We start from the raw sequence: 12,656 nt of genomic DNA on the forward strand, positions 1-12,656 counted from the left end.
AATGCAGCTGTGGCGAGAATGATTTCGAAGTTCGAAGCCATGGGTTGTTTAGATGATAGACCCCGTAGTGGCTGACTGAGCATAAGGTGTAATGCTGCTGAGAGAGTTCAGGAAGAAATGGAGACTGTAGCGGGTTCGTCTATGCATGGGGAAGTCAGAGCTCGTGCAGTTGCACGTCGCACCGGCATTCCATACACTACTGTTTGGTTGGCACTTAGGTGTACCCTCTGATGCTATCCGTACAAAATCCATTGGCATCATGAACTGTTACCTGGCGATTTAGTGAAGCGAAGGGCATTTGCGGTGTGGGCGTTTCAAAAGATGGCGGAAGATGATGATTGGTTGAGTAACGTGTTGTGGACCGATGAAGCTCATTTCACGCTCCGAGAGTCTGTCAACGCCCACAACTGCAGAATTTGGGCTACCGAAAATCCTAGAACTGTCGTGGAAACTCCGTTGCACAACGAGAAAGTCCTGGTATGGGTTGGATTTATCACATCTACCGTTATTGGGCCGTTTTTCTTCAAGGAAATGCGTGATTCTGATTTTGTAACTGCTACCATGACGGGTGAGAGGTATACCAATATGTTACAGAATCACAACTCCAGCCTGGCTGATAAACACCTGCTGGAACGTTAGATGTTTATGCAGGACGAACCTCCACCCCATATTGCTAGATGCGTGAAAGGTCTCTTGTGCGCGTTGTTTGGTGATGATTGTGTGCTCAGCCGCCACTTTTGTCATGCTTGACCTCTCAGGTCCCCAGACCTCAGTCCGTTGCGATTATTGGCTTTGGGGTTACCTGTAGTCGCAAGTGTATTGTGATCGACCGACATCTCAAGGGATGCTGAAAGAAAACATCTGACGCCAATGCCGCACCATAACACCGGACATTCTTTACGGTGCTGTTGACAAGATTATTCCTCAACTACACCTATTGTTGAGGAATGATGGTGGACATATTGACCATTTCCTGTAAAGAACATCATTTTTGCTTTGTCTTACTTTCTTATGCTAAATATTGCTTTTCTTATCAGATGAAGTGTCATCTTTCGGACATTTTTTGAACTTTTGTATTTTTTTGGTTCTAATAAAAGCCCATGTCATTTGAAACATGTGTGTCAATTTGTACCTCTCTATCTACATTATTCCGTGATTTATTCAGTTTTCAAATTTATACTGACTTTTTGATCACCCGGTATGTTGTGGTAGCTGTAAAATATTTCTTGGTTTATGAAATTAAAATAACTGCATGATGTCCATGAAGTAAAATAATGTAAGGACTCTGATGGCATATTTTGTGATGTGTCTGGCTTTTGCCGAAATGTGCTTCACTTCACATTAGTTCAAATTTAATGGTTGCACACTTTACAGATCACACCTGTTTTACTCTGTAAAACATGAAATTTGTACAAGGTGTCTAGGAACTGACACATATTAAGGTCTTAAAACAAGATAACAGTGTATTTGTAGATATATTCAGCAACTTATAAGGAATTTGTTTCAGTTGCCTCAAATTAACCATTTATATAACTATCAGCTGTCTATATACTAGCAAAGTTGATATCTTTTTGATGCAAATCTTATAGTGAAGCAGAATTTACATTCTACAGTTCAAATATTATGGTAAATTATAGGAATAGCTAACAACATATTCTTTTACTTCATTTTTGGGTATCTGTGAACTTTCAGTTTCCTGTCTGATGTCTAATAACAACACATTATGGACTTTTGCAAAAGAATATAAAACACGATTCTGAATGCGGTATAGGGATTATAGACTGTTTGGAAATCATTTTTTACTTCTAGAATTGTGATTGAATTGCACAAGAGACTTCTGCAAGTAGTTTGGTTATCAATTCCACACTATATTTTTACTGCATGATTATGTAGAATAATTACATTTTTGTTCTAAGCTGCATTGATCAGGAAGATATGACAGTACTGAGTGAATATATATATATATATATATATATATATATATATATATATATATATATATATATATATATATATATAAAAATCCCTTCAGCAGGGAGAATTGAGTTTTTTGATTAGCTGATATATATGCTGGTGCCACCTCAGTTTTTTCATCCATCTGGATGCTTAAGAACATCACACGTGGAGAATCATCCAGTGTGTGCTCATGTATTTCTGCTTAGGACACTTGTAAGTTGTTCTATTTGTTTGGAATGGAACTGCATAATGTGAGTGTTTGTGTTTTTGGTACACATACAGTAAAAATTGATTAGGTAATTTCTGTTTCTACACAGTAGCAATGGTCTTCATTTTTTTCTGAAATATACACATTGTTACCAGAAATAGCCTACTTTTAATGAATTAATACACTGTCCGACAAAGAAACATGAGACACCCAGAAGACGTAGTTGGTTGTCAGTGTAACTTGGTACACATATCCACCATTGACGAGTATGTAAATGATTAGAGTAACAGTTCTGCCTGACAGGTAGAGTGGCCATCAGAGTGCTTTAGATTTATTGATATTGTTGTTTGGTGGTGTTACCAGGCATGGTAGGATATAAATGATATGTGGCAGCATCAGATGTTGAGTGATCACAGTGAAAGACATGGGGATACCACATGCATATGTGAGTCAGGATTATCAAAACATGATAGAGTTTGAAAGGGGCCTCATTGTGGATCTCCAATTTGGCCGGCGGGTTGAATCATGCAGTGTCCAGATTTGTGGGTCATTGGGATGTGACAGTGGGCTGATGTTGCATTGCATGGGAATATGAGACCAAGTATACTTGTTGTCAAGATTCTGGTTGACCACAAAGGGGGCAGTATTGTGTACCTGCCTCATTGTACCCCCGTCAAATCTGCTCCTCCCTTCTGAGAACAAGAAATGGACTCCTTGTAACATTCTGTACCATCTGACACCATCGGTCAGAGGCTAGCAGCAGCCATTACTGTTGTATGCGTAGGCTGCTGTTAACAGCACAAAATAAGTGGCTGCGTTTTGAGTGGTGCAGTGACCGGGAAGCATGGACTGTGGATGAATGTTGTCACATTGTGTTCAGCGATGAATCATGGTTCTGCACTGCCCTGAATGATCATTGCCGTTGAATAAGGCAGGGACCTAGTGCAGTGGATGGGCCTAGTGGTGTTATTAGTGGTGCCATGGTGTAGGAGCCATCGGTTATGATTTCAGATCACAACTGGTAGTGAGTGAGGCAGCTGTGACATCTCAGTGGTTCATCATGAACATCCTGCATCCTCATGTTTATTTCTCATGCTCTGGTATTGTGATGCCATTTTTCAACTGGACAGTGCACCTCTACACATGGTGTGTGTGTGTGTGTGTGTGTGTGTGTGTGTGTGTGAGAGAGAGAGAGAGAGAGAGAGAGAGAGAGAGAGAGAGAGAGAGAGAGAGCTGCGTTCATGGTGCTGTGATACTCCATTGGCCCCAAGATCCCCAGACCTGACCCCGATAGAGCATTTGTGGGACTGGCTTGGATGTCAATGCCTTCCCAGTGCCAGTATCAAGCATATCAAAGAACAGTTACAAAAGTTGTGGACCAGGGTACCTCAGTAGAGGATACAATGGCTCTGTGACATCCTTTCCAACAGAATCAGTGTATGCATCCAAACTTGATGGGGTGTAATGTCATACTCATACTACCAAGTTCTTTGTAAATTTGACTGGATTTTGTGATCACTGAAATAATACTGTGTAACCCTCTCAACCTGAGGAGTTTCATTTCACATTTTTTTTCTTTTTTTCCCAGGCAGAGAGAGAGAGAGAGAGAGAGAGAGAGAGAGAGAGAGAGAGAGGACTATGCATCAGATGTCCAAATTTTTTTACATCTTTTTGTTAATAATGCCATGTGTGCATTTGTATATTTGAGAGCGACAATATACCATGTTCTAGAAGGTGATTTTCTTTGCAGTGCTTTTATTTACCTTCTGACCTTCACAAATAAAGCCAATTAACCATGTATTAAAAATGATTATCAAAATATTTGACACAGATATTATTGTAGGGTGCTTATAAGACAGTGGTAGTGTGATGCATTCTGCACAGACAGAGACAGAGAATAGATTGCAGCATTGCCAGTGTGCTCCCTGTCTGTTTCACATCACACACTCCATCCATTGCCTACCCTGGTGACTGGCAATGCTGTGGTAAGTGCTAGACCTAGCCACTGTTTCTGCTTCTGACTTTATTTAACAGAACTGATGTACTCGGAAAGCTATTGCTGTCGCTTCTTAACATAATACTTGTTGTGCTTGCTTTACGTCTCCAAACACACCCATGTGTGCGCTACAGGTTGACACACACACACACACACACACACACACACACACACACACACACACACACACACACGCATGTGTGCGCTATAGGTTGATTCAGCAGAATGGTGCTGTTGGCTGGAGCATAATGTGGTACACTGCTCCTTGCCACTGAACATCACCCAACCCCCTGCCTTCTTATGTGCACACCATTGTAATACAAGGTGTTTCATGTATGACACAAGCACTGTCTCCTCTGTTGCATAGGAACCAATAGTGATCTGATCTGATCTGACCTGGCTCTAGTCACCACTTGATGCTGTGGCCTGTTGCTTGGGCAGTGTTGTAGGTGATGTGTTGATTTTAGCTGTGAATTAACTGGATTAGTTTGGAGTGGCCTGGAAAAGAAGTGTGGGAAAACTCTTACATGAGTTAGTACTTCAGTCAGTTGTGCCATTAGTGCCTGCTCACAGAACTAAGCACAAATTTAAAATGAAACCTTACAAAGCAATGATATGGCACCAACTGACCAATTCAGATACTATTGTGTGATGTAAGTACTGCAGTTTGTGCACATTGGGGCAGGTTCATCCTGAATTGTTAGTATTATTTTTATTTTGGATGAGGCACAGTTGCATTTATCAAGATATATGATGTCCCAGAACAATTGACAAATAGTTCTAAAATTCCTTGTTAGTTATATCAGAAACTTCTGCATGATGTGTAAATAGGAGTATGGTACACAGTTAGCACATGATGAATTATTGGATTGACCTTTTTCTCCAATTTATAATTTCTGCTGGGTATGTGAACAGCATACTGCATCCTGTTTTCAGAAAACTGACAACTAATGAAAAGACCTATGGTTATTTCACAAAGGTCAACGTAAGAGCACACACCACCAGTGAGTCTATAATGGTATTATGAGTTGTTTTTGATGGCAGAATTGTGTACAACTATGTGAGCAGACAATACTGGCACACCTGTCCGAAGTGGTAAATGGCACTTTATTATCTCAGACTCCTTTCCGAGGTCACTCTAAACAGTTGTAGTTTTTTCTTGGCTGACACAAATATTCCAGCTTCCACATTGTCCAATCAATGGAACAGGACATCGTGTTATGACTGAGGCCAGGCTCAGACAGTGCTTGAATGTATGTGGAATAACCTGTAGTTAGTAGCATATCACCGATATTGAAAAATGGTATTTACCACTCATTAGTGGAAAGCTTTAACAGGTTACACCAGTTTTAGTACTTTGACTTGTCAATTCCAACTTCCCCATAAAAAGCATTTAGGTTAGACATAATAAATTAGTTATCAGTTTTCAATATAGAAAATTAAATGTGACAGATTAAATTGGTCCTTTCACATTTTTAATTTAAAGGGACAGCATCCAAGAGTTGTCACATTGACACTTAGTCTTAGACTGAGAATTCCAAAAGCATGAAGCTTACTAAAAGTCTGAATATAGCAAAGGAGGGTAAGAACTGCAGATAAATAACAAGTACTTTGTTTCTATATAAGCTGCGTAGACTCTCACAATGCTTGGGAAGTTTTGTAATTTAATAATTTCATATTACCATTTAGTATAAAAAATGCTACATGGGAAGATGACAACTCACTGATTAGTGGAGACACTGTGCAAGAAACAAACAAATCAGGGGAGAGTATTGTAAATCAGCTCTGAAACCAAAGCTCTATGTCAGGAAACGCTGTATCTCTTACCCTCTCTTTTCCTCCCCCATTTTTTGTCCATCACTCTTTCCCCTAAACGTCACTTGTGTAGTCGCCCTATAGGCACTATTAATTGAAGTGTACATTTTTGTAGCATTTCCACATGTGGTACTTAACGTGCATAATGAATATGAAATCTGTAGTAATGAAGGCAGATAGAAGACTCAGATTTGTTAGAAGAGTCGTGGGAAAGTCTAAAGCCTCTGTGGGGAGAGTTTTCCAGATGATAGTGTGACCAATTATAGAATACTGTTCAAGCATTTAGACTGCTTTTCAGTTGGGCATAAAAACAGACATTGAAAAAAATTCAGATACACACTGCAGGGATCATAACATGCAATTACAAAACTTATTAGGGTTTAACATATATACACTGAGTACTTGAAGGAGATTCTTGGGAAGAATCTTGTCAGGTAAAGTTAAAGATCAAGCATGCGAAGAAGAGTATGCAACACTTTTGCTGCATCCATTGTATAATACATGAAGGGACCATGAGAATAAGATAAGAGGGATTACAACATGTCTTGAAGCATATTGAGAATGGAACTGGACAGAAAGGCACTAATGTTGGTGAGAAGTTCCCTCCACAGTGCACTGTATGTACAGTGTTTTTCAGAGTATGCAGAGTATTTCACAATTTCTGTTATAGGCTTGCAGTGGTTGCAGAGGGGACTTGGTAGATAAAGTTCTGATAAGGAATCCATGCCCGGGAGTATACCATTTGGATGTAAAATAAGTTTAGAGATTGGATCACTTTCAAATCACCCATTTCACATTAGACACACAGTGGAGACAATGAGCTCTGACCTGTGTGCTCTTCAGGAGTCCACCGCATGGGCACTATATCGAGTAGTCATCGTCAAGTTTTTTTCATGTTGCAAAGGATGCCCTCTTCAAAATTGAGAATGCAGCTCATCCATGGAGCACCACAGCCAGCCTTTCTAGTAGTGAATGTACCAATTTCTCTCACAGCCATTTTTGTAGTCACATGAAAATGATGTATGATGTCATAATTCAAATGGTCGCTATATTTTGGTTATCTTTGTGTTTACTAATGACCTGTTGTCTACATTGAATTCCTGTCACTATCACAATTTTATGAGTCCTTCACACAGCTTAGATGTTGGATACCACACAGGCAAAAGGCATAATGATATCAAAGACCAGTGCTTCAGTGTTGAAATAAGGTATTTTGGAACTCAAAGACATTTATCGTTATACATACCTAATGTTGAACAAAGGGTTTTTCTAGATCTTAAGGTTGTTCCTTCAACAAAGCCAAGGGGGATTTCCTTTCCCATTCTTGTCAGTTGAGGAAGTATACAGTCTCTGATGACCTTGATTGCAGTGAAATGTTAAACTCTTAAGTTTCATTCCTTGTACTAGGCTGCATCACAAATTACAAATTCTTATTTATCTTTCCTGTTCTCATGTATTATGTCCCATTTTTTCACTAGACAATATGGTCGTTTGTTATGATGAATCTCACAAAGAATTTTTGTAGACTATCTTCCAGTGAGAAATCTACTGTTAGTTCAGCACCACTCGATTTAAGTTTCAAAACATTGATCATGACTTTTGCAACATGTCTTTACTCTTATTGATTTTCCTTTCCTTTTCCTTTTCAGTTGTTCACATAAGATTTTCTTCCTTTGGCTCTAAATTTCTGGGTGGTTCTTGCACTAATGCTGAAAGCAATAGCCACTTTCCTTCTTAGCTTCATTCATAATTTGCTTTTGAATACAGTATTCTGATTTATCAAATGAACTGAAAACCACTTGCATTCTTCTGTTTATTATTTTGAGAGTTCCTTCATGCCTGACTTTCAATTGCTGTATGTATGGAATAAAATTATTTAATCTATTCATCTCTCAACACTATTATATGCCAGGTAAGTCATACTACTGTTGCGTTGCAATCCTCTTTTGTAATTTCTCTCTACAGTTCTTCCGTTCCTATTTGAAGTTTGCCTGCAGTCAAAGAAAACAAAACAATTTCAACACGAAAAGGAAGTGTATTCATATAAGTTCTGTTGATTTATATCCTTACTCCATCTCAGTTTATTGATTGTATGGAAACATCTTCCAAGGTACGCATAAACAAATGGAAATTGTAGGAAAGCTGAAAGATTGTAGTGGGCCAAGTACCCACGTACAAGACATCTATATGGTGCACACCCTGTTTCTGGAACTGTTCCAACATCTTCCAAGGTACGCATAAACAAATGGAAATTGTAGGAAAGCTGAAAGATTGTAGTGGGCCAAGTACCCACATACAAGACATCTATATGGTGCACACCCTGTTTCTGAAACTGTTCCAACATTTAAATGAAACAAACAGTGACTGAAGTGGTCAACAAAATGTCTCAACTTATCACTTGGAAGAAGAAGTGCTTGCACTTGTTGATAAGAATCCCACAATAATTTATCAAACATTTGCTTGTGAAATGGGTGTCACACACAGTCTTGTGTGGAAAGTAATATGGGATCAGTAACTGTACCTCTACAGTTCACCAAAACTGCAATCTCTAACTCCTGCTGACTTCAGTCTACATGTCATGTTGAGCCAAAGGATTCTGCAGTGCTGTATGCTTGCTCTTTCTCTTCCTGAATATGTACTTTCCTTGGATAAAGCATATTTAACTAGAGAGGGAGTGCTCAGTGATCACATATAGTCCATTGAGAATCCCCATGCCACAGTTGTGATGAACCATGAACACAGTTTTACAGTGAGCTTGTGAATGGGCATAGTCAGCGACTGGTTAATAGGTCTATATCTTTTTCCTCCAGGCATAGTTGGACCAGTTTTCACTATGTTTCTGAGAGATGTATTCGTCATATTGTTGAAAAGTATTCCACTTGATGTTTGATATTTGTGCTGCAAGTGACTGTTATATGATAAGATCCCCAGCTCACTTTGTACATGTTGTTTGTGAACATTTGTTAGTTGATTGTGTAAAGGTGTATTGGGTCAGGAAGTCAGATTTTTTTTTCTTGTGGGGTCATGTGCAAACTATTAAGTTCAAGACATCCGTCAAGACTGAAGAGAATCTCCTGCCTCAATTTACATCTAGCTGTGGCCTTATTCAATCAGTACCAGGGTTGTTAGAACAATGTCATGATTGTACAGGTAAGGCTGAAATTTGTGCTTCAATGTTATGTATGCCTAGAAGCTGTAGGATGCCACTCAGCAACTGTTGTGTTATGTAGCACCTCATGTAAGTCGTGCAGATACATCTACATGTGAAGTGTGTGATAGAGGGTACTTTTTATTGTGGCATGTGTTAAAGTTTTTTCCAGTTCCTTTCAGAGATCAAGTGTGAAAAGAACAATTGCATGTAGACTTGTATGTAAGTTGTTGTTTGCTTAATTTTATCTGCACAATCTCTGTGGGACTGATAAATATGGGATTGAAGACTATTCATAGTTTCTGCACTGAAAGATGGTTCTTCAAGTTTTCTAACTAGGTTATCGTGATATCTAGAGTGTATTTCTTGGAATGGGCTCCACTTTAGATTTTTCAGCATTTCTGTTACACCTTCTCACCATTCAAAGCATCCTGTGACCACTAGCATAACTTTTATTTCTAGTTAGTTAGTTACAAGTTCCATGGATCATTTTGCACAATAGATTGCAGTGATGTGGAATGAGTCATTATAAATTCACACTGCAAATTAGTTTGTATGTATGGTTACATTCTGAACATTTCGAAGTGGCTTTCTCTCTCTCTCTCTCTCTCTCTCTCTCTCTCTCTCTCTCTCTTTACAGAAAAAAAATATGTACAGATGTGAGTCAGTAACTCATACCCACCACCTTTCACACTTTACTATGACAGAAACCCTTCTACAGAACAAAAGGAGTTGTCAAGGCAAAACTTACTCAGTTTTTTCAAATTTTACTTTGCTGTCAGACATTTTATATCACTGGATAAGCGATAAAATTTTTTATTGCAGCATTGTGCATCACGTTTGGTGCTCAAGACAACCTTATTGTGTAGTAATAAACGTTATTTTCCCTTCTGGTGTTGTAGTTATGTACATCATTGTTCCTTTTGAACTGTAATGCATTATTTACAACAAACTTCATAAGGGAATAAATATACTGTGAATCAATAGCCAGAAAGCCCAACTCCTTAAACAGATGTCTACAAGATGATCATGGGTGAGCACCACCTGTTGTTATTACAACACATTTTTGTGCAATGGAAACTAACTTCATTAAAGATGAGTTACCCCAGGGCATTATTCCATATGACATTATTGAATGAAAATATGTAAATATGTCAATTTATTGATTTGTTTCTCCACAAAGTTTGCATTGATTGTAAGTGCAAATGTGGCTGAACTAAGTTGTCTTAGGAGTTTCAAAATGTTGTTTTTCCAATTTAAATTCTTATCAGTGTGGACACCTAAGAATTTTGATGTTTCCACCTTATTTATCATTTCCTCACCATGTGCTACACTTATCGCTCTAGTACCCCTCGGTGTGTAGAACTGAATATATTGTGTCTTTCTAAAATTGAGGTCAAGACAATTCCCAGAAGACCAGTCAAAGGTACTGTAAAGAACTTTTTGTACCATTGTTTATTCTTGGCTCGATTACAATAATACAGGGTGATTCAAAAAGAATATCACACATTTAAAAATGTGTATTTAATGAAAGAAACATAATATAACCTTCTGTTATACATCATTACAAAGAGTATTTAAAAAAGTTTTTTTTTCACTCAAAAACAAGTTCAGAGATGTTCAATATGGCCCCCTCCAGACACTCGAGCAATATCAACCCGATACTCCAACTCGTTCCACACTCTCTGTAGCATATCAGGCATAACAGTTTGGATAGCTGCTGTTATTTCTCGTTTCAAATCATCAATGGTGGCTGGGAGAGGTGGCCGAAACACCATATCCTTAACATACCCCCATAAGAAAAAATCGCAGGGGGTAAGATCAGGGCTTCTTGGAGGCCAGTGATGAAGTGCTCTGTCACGGGCTGCCTGGTGGCCGATTCATCGCCTCGGGTAGTTGACGTTCAGGTAGTTACGGACAGATAAGTGCCAATGTGGTGGCACTCCATCCTGCTGAAGTATGAATTATTGTGCTTCTTGTTCGAGCTGAGGGAACAGCCAATTCTCTAACATCTCCAGATACTGTACCCCAGTTACAGTAGCACCTTCGAAGAAAAAGGGACCAAAAGCTTTATTGGCTGAAATGGCACAGAAAACGTTCACCTTAGGCGAGTCACGTTCATACTGAGTTGTTTCCCGTGGATTCTCAGTGCCCCATATACAGACATTGTGACGGTTGACTTTCCTGTTAGTGTGGAAAGTTGCTTCATCACTAAACACAATCTTTGAAATGAAAGATTCATCTGTTTCCATTTGAGCAAGGATAAAATCACAGAAATCGATTCTTTTAATCTTATCAGCTGCAGACAGTGCTTGAACCAATTTCAGACAATAAGGTTTCATAACTAACCTTTTTCGTAGGACTCTCCATACAGTTGATTGTGGAATTTGCAGCTCTCTGCTAGCTCTGCGAGTCGATTTTCCTGGGCTGCGAACAAATGCTTGCTGGATGCGTGCTACATTTTCATCACTCGTTCTCGGCCGTCCAGAACTTTTCCCTTTGCACAAACACCCATTCTCTGTAAACTGTTTATACCAACGTTTAATACACCACCTATCAGGAGGTTTAACACCATACTTTGTTCGAAATGCACGCTTAACAACTGTCGTCGATTCATTTCTGCCATACTCAATAACACAAAAAGTTTTCTGTTGAGTGGTCGCCATCTTAGCATCAACTGACGCTGACGCCTAGTCAACAGCAACTCAAGCGAACAAATGTACAACTAAATGAAACTTTATAGCTCCCTTAATTCGCCAACAGATAGTGCTTAGCTCTGCCTTTTGTTGTTGCAGAGTTTTAAATTCCTAAAGCTGTGGTATTCTTTTTGAATCACCCTGTAGTGTCATCTGCAAAAAGAATTATTCTGCTTTTTGTATATTAGATGGAAAATTGTTTACAGATATGAGGAACAATATTGGACATAAGATTGAGCCTTGGGGAGAGCCATATGTGACGTCTCCCGAGTCAGTATTATGTCCCTGGACTGTATTGGTTGAATTACTAATTACAACTTTCTATACAGTACACTCTATATCCCCCATTAGTCTCATAGGTAGTTGAGTAGTATTCAGGTATGGGCTATACAAGTGTTTTTATACAATCTCTCATGTAGACAAACTGCAGTTTCCCAATATGCTGCAATTACGTTGCCTACTGCTTAACCTGTCTGGTGTTTCAAGTTTATATACATACATATTGTTACTCCTAAATATTTAAAGTGATTATAGTTGTAACTTATTAATCCTGTAGTCAAATAATGGTTTTTCATTTCATGAAGCACACAATTTTTCATTTCTCTGCATTAAGAGCTAGTTGCCAGTTTTTGTACTAGGCTGGTATTTTGTTAGACTGAATTATTACTGCAACTTTCACTGGATACTATTTCGTCAAAGATAACTGGATCATCTGCAAGAAACCTCACATTGCAACTAATGCTATCCAATAAGTCATTAATGTGTAACATGAACAGCAACAGTACTATTACACTCCCCTTTGGTACTGCATGTATTATTTGAGTCTGTAGATAGCTC

The 12,656-nt window shown here is 38.7% G+C and overlaps 1 protein-coding gene across 13 annotated transcripts in view; it reads left to right on the plus strand.

The window, feature by feature from the left end:
• Positions 1-12,656, plus strand: part of LOC126298956 (glycoprotein endo-alpha-1,2-mannosidase) — an 86,871-nt gene that overhangs the window by 7,808 nt on the left and 66,407 nt on the right. The window contains exon 1 of one of the 13 annotated variants that reach the window (XM_049990569.1): positions 3,753-3,898. The exons of 11 other annotated variants lie outside the window; for them this stretch is intronic. The gene's annotated coding sequence lies outside the window, so the exon portion shown is untranslated. Of the gene's footprint in view, positions 1-3,752; positions 3,899-9,061; positions 9,126-12,656 lie in introns of those variants that run through there. One more of the 13 variants, XM_049990562.1, reaches the window with a different exon arrangement.

Source organism: Schistocerca gregaria, chromosome X, assembly GCF_023897955.1.
Source record: "Schistocerca gregaria isolate iqSchGreg1 chromosome X, iqSchGreg1.2, whole genome shotgun sequence".
Classification (NCBI taxonomy): domain Eukaryota; kingdom Metazoa; phylum Arthropoda; class Insecta; order Orthoptera; family Acrididae; genus Schistocerca; species Schistocerca gregaria.